Source organism: Lolium rigidum, chromosome 2, assembly GCF_022539505.1.
Source record: "Lolium rigidum isolate FL_2022 chromosome 2, APGP_CSIRO_Lrig_0.1, whole genome shotgun sequence".
In the NCBI taxonomy this organism is placed as follows: Eukaryota; Viridiplantae; Streptophyta; class Magnoliopsida; order Poales; family Poaceae; genus Lolium; species Lolium rigidum.
Genome location: NC_061509.1, coordinates 97,042,572 through 97,050,526, shown reverse-complemented (window position 1 = coordinate 97,050,526; position 7,955 = coordinate 97,042,572).

The window sequence follows — 7,955 nt, the reverse complement described above, 5'->3', positions numbered from 1 at the left end:
AAAGTCTTATAATACCTACAATATGTTCATATGTGAGCTTTGCTGCACCTTTTATACTTGATTTTTGCTTCAAACAACCTTGCTAGCCTAGCCTTGTATTGAGAGGAATTCTTCTCGTGCATCCAAATCCTTGAGCCAAATACTATGCCATTTGTGTCCACCATACCTACCTACCACATGGTATTTCCCCGCCATTCCAAAGTACATTACTTGAGTGCTACCTTTAAAATTTCTATTCTTTACCTTTGCAATATATAGCTCATGGGACAAAATAGCTTAAAAACTATCGTGGTGAAGAATATGTACTTATGTGTCTTATTTCTTAGTAAGTTGCTTGTTGAGTGGTAACCATGTTTTCTGGGGACGCCATCAACTCTTTTACCTTTGTTGAATATCATGTGAGTTGCTATGCATGTTCGTCTTGTCTGAAGTAAGGGCGGGTTTCACAATCAAATGGTTTGAGTATGCATACTGTTAGAGAAGAACATTGGGCCGCTAACTAAAGCCATGATTCATGGTGGAAGTTTCAGTGTGGACAGCTAATCCTCAATCTCTTATGAGAATATTATCTGTTGTTAAATGCTTAAGCATTAAAAGAGGAGTCCATTATCTGTTGTCTATGTTGTCCCGGTATGGGTGTCTAAGTTGAGAATGATCAAAAGCGAGAAATCCAATGCGAACCTTCTCCTTAGACCCTTGTACAGGCGGCATAGAGGTACCCCTTTGTGACACTTGGTTGAAACATATGTCATGCAATGATAATCCGTGTTAACCCAAGCTAATTAGGACAAGGTGCGAGCACTATTAGTATACTATGCATGAGGCTTGCAACTTATAGGATATCTTATACATAACACATATGCTTTATTACTACCGTTGACAAAATTGTTTCTTGTTTTCAAAATGAAAAGCTCTAGCACAAATATAGTAATCAATGCTTCCCTCTGCGAAGGGCCATTCTTTTACTTTATTGTTGAGTCAGTTTGCCTATTCTTTCTATCCCAGAAGCAAACACTTGTGTAAACTGTGTGCATTGATTCTTACATGTTTACCTATTGCACTTGTTATATTACTTTGTGTTGACAATTATCTATGAGATATACATGTTGAAGTTGAAAGCAACCGCTGAAACTTATATCTTCCTTTGTGTTGTTTCAACGCCTTTACTAAGAATTTATTGCTTTATGAGTTAACTGTTATGCAAGTCTTATTGATGCTTGTCTTGAAAGTATTATTCATGAAAAGTCTTTGCTATATGATTCATTTGTTTACTCATTATCTTCATCATTGCTTCGAATCGCTGCATTCATCTCATGTGCTTTACAATAGTATTGATCAAGATTATGATAGCATGTCACTTCAGAAATTATCTTTGTTATCGTTTACCTACTCGAGGGCGAGTAGGAACTAAGCTTGGGGATGCTTGATACGTCCCAAACGTATCTATAATTTCTTATGTTCCATGCTACTTTATTGATGATACTCACATGTTTTATACACATTATATGTCATTATTATGCATTTTCCGGCACTAACCTATTGACGAGATGCCGAAGAGCCGCTTCTTGTTTTCGTTGTTTTTGGTTTCAGAAATCCTAGTAAGGAAATATTCTCGGAATTGGACGAAATCAACGCCCGGGGGCCTATTTTTCCACGAAGCTTCCGAAGACCGGAGGAGATAAGAAGTGGGGCCACGAGGCGACGACACGCCAGGGCGGTGCGGCCTGGGCCCTGGCCGCGCGGCCCTGTTGTGTGGGTCCCTCATGTGGCCCCCTGACCTGCCCTTCCGCCTACTTAAAGCCTCCGTCGCGAAACCCCCGATGCACGAGAGCCACGATACGGAAAACCTTCCAGAGACGCCGCCGCCGCCAATCCCATCTCGGGGATTCGGGAGATCGCCTCCGGCACCCTCGCCGAGAGGGGAATCATCTCCCGGAGGTCTCTTCATCGCCATGATCGCCTCCTTATCGATGTGTGAGTAGTTCACCCCTGGACCATGGGTCCATAGCAGTAGCTAGATGGTCGTCTTCTCCTAATTGTGCTATCACGTTCGATCTTGTGAGCTGCCTATCATGATCAAGATCGTCTATTTGTAATCCTTCATGTTGTGTTTGTTGGGATCCGGTGAATATTGAATACTATGTCAAGTTGATTATCAATCTATCATATATGTTATTTATGTTCTTGCATGCTCTCCGTTGCTAGTAGAGGCTCGGCCAAGTTGATACTTGTGACTCCAAGAGGGAGTATTTATGCTCGATAGTGGGTTCATGCCTCCATTAAATCTGCGACGATGACGATGAAAGTTCTAAGGTTGTGGATGTGCTCGTTGCCACTAGGGATAAAACATCGATGCTTTTGTCTAAGGATATTTGTGTTGATTACATTACGCACCATACTTAATGCAATTGTCCGTTGTTTACAACTTAATGCTGGAGGGGGTTCGGATGATAACCTCGAAGGTGGACTTTTTAGGCATAGATGCATGCTGGATGGCGGTCTATGTACTTTGTCGTAATGCCCTGATTAAATCTCATAGTACTCATCATGATATATGTATGTGCATTGTTATGCCTTCTTTATTTGTCAATTTCCCAACTGTAGTTTGTTCACCCAACATCTGCTATCTTATGGGAGAGACACCACTAGTGAACTGTGGACCCCGGTCCTATTCTTTACATCTGAAATACAATCTACCGCAATTGTTCTTTACTTTTCTTCGCAAACAAACATCATCATCCACACTATACATCTAATCCTTTGTTTACAGCAAGCCGGTGAGATTGACAACCTCGTCGTTACGTTGGGGCAAAGTTCTGTGATTGTGTTGTGCAGGTTCCACGTTGGCGCCGGAATCCCTGGTGTTGCGCCGCACTACATTCCGCCACCATCAACCTTCAACGTGCTTCTTGACTCCTACTGGTTCGATCAAACCTTGGTTTCTTACTGAGGGAAACTTGCTACTGTGCGCATCACACCTTCCTCTTGGGGTTCCCAACGGACGTGTCAACTACACGCATCAATGCACAACACATGTGGAGCTTCGCATAACATATATGCACACACACGTGTGCAAGACGATCGTAACCGGTCACACACAAAGCATAAAACCAAGAAAGTTACCGATACAGCGAGACCGAGAGTGTTGGGTGAGGAAAAAAGTTGAGATTGATATGATATTGAGCTATAGAAAGCTTCACCCTTACTTACCTATCAAGAAAATTAAGTTCACCACTTAATTTGGGTGAATGAAGAGGTCAAAATGAGGTGGGCAGGAGGGGCAACACGACCAGATCCAGATTTGGTGGGAGGTGGTGGTGGAAGAGTGTTTGGGGAAAGTGGGTGGCACATGTGGGTGGAGGGGGGAAAAGCAGGAAATGGTCCCAGGTTAGCAGTGGCGCACCACCTAGCTGTGCGCCACTTCTAGGGTGACATAGCAATGGCGCACTGCTAAGTGGTGCGCCACTGCTCACCTGGTACCTGCACCCCACGATCCTGCCCAACTTAGCAGTGGCGCACCTTGTTGGTGGTGCGCCATAGCTAGTAGTGGCGCACCGCGGCAGTGCGCCATTGCTAAAGACCTCATCTCTAAAGGGGGCCTGGCCACCTCCTAGCAGTAGCGCACCACAACTCAGTGCGCCATAGGTAGGCAAAGTAGCAGTGGCGCACCTCGTCAACGTGCGCCACTACTAGGTTGGGGTAGGAGCTAGCCTCCTGTCAGCATTTAGTGATGGCGCACCACAAACAAGGTGCGCCACTACTACATTTGTAACAGTGGCCCGCCGTTTTGTGATGCGCCACTGCTAAGTAGTAGTGGCGCACGGCCATCACGGTGCGCCACTGATGGCAATCTTACGGCTAGGCCTTTTCCTAGTAGTGATACCTTGTATATACCAACATTATTATTTTAAGGACTCATGATCCATGAGCAACAACTTCCCCCACTCGGCTCATCCAAAATCCTAGCCCCTCCAACTTCAAGGACCAATCGACATAGTTGTGGCCTTCTAATTTGGCTCAAGTCGCCGCACACATAGTCCTCCCGCCAACAAGGAATAGGAGCATCAGCCCTTTCGTCTCTTGTTTCTATACATAATCATATACAGTACCATATATATTTCAAATTTGCATATCAAAAAATAGTTCAAATCTGAATTTTAACATCTCAAGCTAATCCGTCGCTTGGTCTTACACATAAGCATACCATAGTTCTAGTTTTGTCTTCACCGAACAACAGAACACAATGTGTTCATCACAACATAGCCAACCGGAGTACCTAGTAATGTAACTAAAGAAGTGAACCTATAGTTGATCAAGCCTTCAACTTTAACACAATAAGACCCCCACATTATGTGTTGAGGAGCCACACCCATATATTAAGAGTACCATCATGCAGACCACAAATGCATCAATGAAGAGAGGGGTATACTTATAGACCACCTCTTTACAAAACAGTTGTAATTAGTAGACCACAAGTGCCTCGTTCATTAGCTATGAAATTACATACTATCAGTAGGTACTATGGCTGCAGGCCCTGTTTCATAATTAAACATCACACTTGTTCCAATCCGGGGCAATGGCGAAGTTTGGGATAAACCAAAGCGGTGTCTTTACCAGGTACCTATGTTTTTTTGTTTTGCATGTTTTCTCCAAGGCGTTGGTTTGGAAACCAACGGCGCAATCTTCACGATTCGGACCTGAATCGGCATATTTCGTGCAAGCTGCGAATTGCGAAGCCATGCTTCATTCAGCAAGGTGTACACACAATTTCTTCTCGTTAGACATCCTGGGACAACATTTGCACCGCCTATTGGCACCATAATCGGATAGTTCACTCCAAGGAAAAGAGAATATTCTCCAAGGTCATCAATCTTTTCCCATGGAATACCTTCATTTAACTTACTAGTGTCCTTCCTGAACACTAGGCAACCAAACCCAGAAGCATAGTTGCCAACAGTGCGACCATGATGAACACGACGATCATAAGAAGTATGGCAAACGGTACTTGAATATTCCCTTTCATCAGCAATGCCCATCGTATGGATCCGAAGAAGTCTAGAACCATCTATAGATCTTGCTAACCACCACACACCATAATCGACCTCATGATCATGGCCAAGAGAATCATCAAGTACACACGTTGGGTGGTGGATCTACGATCAGCGGAGGACCTCTTGAAAACGAAATTACTGTTAAGAAGGGCATGTTTGGTTTGCACAAATCTGAAAATGTAAGAATTGGGAAAACGCATTAGGATTCAGATGGGATGATATAATGTCATTTCCATTCAATAATACAACAAATTGGTGTATTTGAGTACATCACATGGGAAACCAAAGGATTCATTTCAAGAAGTTTAAGTAGAGGTCAAAATCCAATATAATTCAATCTGAGAATAAAACTCCTAATTATACAATCCTCAAATTTTTCTATGGTAATCATCTCGAATAAAAAGTCTAAATACCCATGAAATTCCATACGAAGCAAATATGCCCCAAGTCAGATCAGTCAGCTTCGAATATTAATAAGTTTGTGCATTAAAATTATCTTTACAGCCATGAATAATGAAGCTCATCATAGACTACGTCCGGAGGAAAAATTACTAGCATGCTCAGGTTTCCATGCGTGAACAATGCCAGTATGAGTTGTGGCAAACACAAGCCCATTGTGGAGAATTGCATCGCTGTAATTGTAAAAGATGTGGGACTTGGGCTCTGTAAGAACTGTCCATCCAGAATCAGCGCCGCAAAGGAGGGCAACTCTGATGTCAAAAACAGCAACAAGAGAGAAATATTTGTACCCCTCAGCAGCTTTGGGAACTTGGAAAATATTTATCTTGTGAAATATAATAGCACGAAGGTTGTGGTGGTATATATTTGGAATGTGGGTGGTTTCAAACGGCACAGGGAGAGGAATTTCATGGCCAGTGTAGACGTTGACAAGTTTCCATTTGCAAGCAGGAAAGCTAGTGTCAACCATGGCAACCCAATCTCCATTGACACCTACCCACTACTTACCCGTACCGTCTGGCATCACAGCATCGGAGGAGAACCTGTCCAGCAGCGTCAGCTTGCAATCCCGTGCTACCTTCGTCGGGTGAGAATGAAGAACACATGGGAGGCCAAACGGGAGAGAAACAGATAGAGTTGCACTATCATTTGCAGAGTCGAAAAATAGTTTGGACGAACCGACGAGGCTCGCGGGGGTGATGACGTCACATCTTGTTACGAGTTCTTCAAGGGGACCTTCGGAAAACACCTTCTGAAATAGTTCAGAGTCATCATTTTCCTTGTTCGATGCCGCCATCGCAGGGCAGGGGGTGGGTCTATGAGGTTTGGGTTCAACTGATTGGAGTTTAATTTGGGTTCGATGGCGGCATGTGGCGGGGAAGATGAAGAACGGAAGCGCTCAAACTAGGCGATGGAATTGATTCTAAAGCTGCATGGCAGCGGCACTGGCGAGTGCTATGGAAGTTGGTCGATTGGAGAGTGGGTGCGGGCGGGGGCGGAGGTAGACGATGGAGGTGAACCGAAATAGGGCAGGTGGGGGCGAGGCGCTTGACTTCGCTCCTCTACAATCTACAACATCTCCTCATGTTTCTTGTAAAGTGTATAGACCCATAATAAAAAGTCACTGTTCCCTCTGAAAAGGTGAAGCACAAGTCACTGGTCTAACGTGCAAATTTGGACATCCCAAGCTATGTGTTGTCTTGTCAATTCAATGTCCATGGCAGTATTTTGAATATTGCGTGACCAAAAGAAGTACGCCTTGGCCTTTCACAATCGGGGTATAGAGCAAGGACAATAGAGGAGCCAACAGCTGGCAAAAGTGCCACATAGGCGGGATATAAGCGCCCACTATTGTCCTACTTCCTCTTAGCGTGATACTCCCTTCGTCCACAAATAAGTGGTCGTGCGGGATTTTCAAGGTAAATTAGTAAAAGGAAAGAAAAAATGCATGAGAGCACTCGTATCTTAAGAAACACATGTACGCAACCACGATTGTAGATTTTCTCAGCGCAAGACTTTTCCCCAGCAGTTTTGGCTTTCAGTTGTTCGTGGGTGTGGGGAGGAGCTCCGCCGCATCGGTAGAAAGCAAAGAGGAACGGTGGCTCTCGATCGTGTGGTGTACTCGTAAATCACGTGTGACCCATGCCCTAATAATTCACAATGCATTGATGAGGGCTATCACTTCATCATACAATAAAATGTAGTAACTATCGTAATAATATTGTCTCTTAAGCCATGTAGTATAGTGCAAGATGCTTTAGAGAAATAAACCTCTATTTTATTGCTAATACACATGGTTATTTATTCTAGGAAAATTCCTAACGAAAGATGTAGGAATAGGAAAAATGTAGGATTGCAATGTCATGTCCACTCCAATCCTGTAGGAATTCATAGAAACCAAACTTTGTTTGATTCCACCATAGGAAAAGTAAAATATTCTTAAAAAGAGGCATGATTAGATGTTTAATTTCCTATGGAATCTGTGCAAAGGAATCCTTAGGAAAATTTCCTATCGGAAACAATCCTACAAATCAAACAGCCAAGGATTCAATTCTACCAATTTCCTATGCAAATCCTTGGTGTTCACCCAATCCTCTCGAATACTCATCCAAAAAATGCACTAATACTTTGATGGGGAGTTTTTTTATTCTAGGCAAGAATAGAGGGTTTGTGGGGATCATTTGATAAGTGTATTAACCAAAGAAGGCATAAGTACGTACACTCGAATACACCAACACACACTAACATGCCCTTAATGGATGTTTCTCCATAAATTCCCTCTGTTCTTTATTACTACTACTAGTTTATGTACTTCTTAACTAATATGGGATAATCATAAAATATATTTTCTAACATTCAGCCAAAATATAGTGTTTCGACTTTTTAAAATAAACTGAAAAAGCTAGTAATTAAAAATATGTGAGCTAACAAATATAGGAAAGTTTG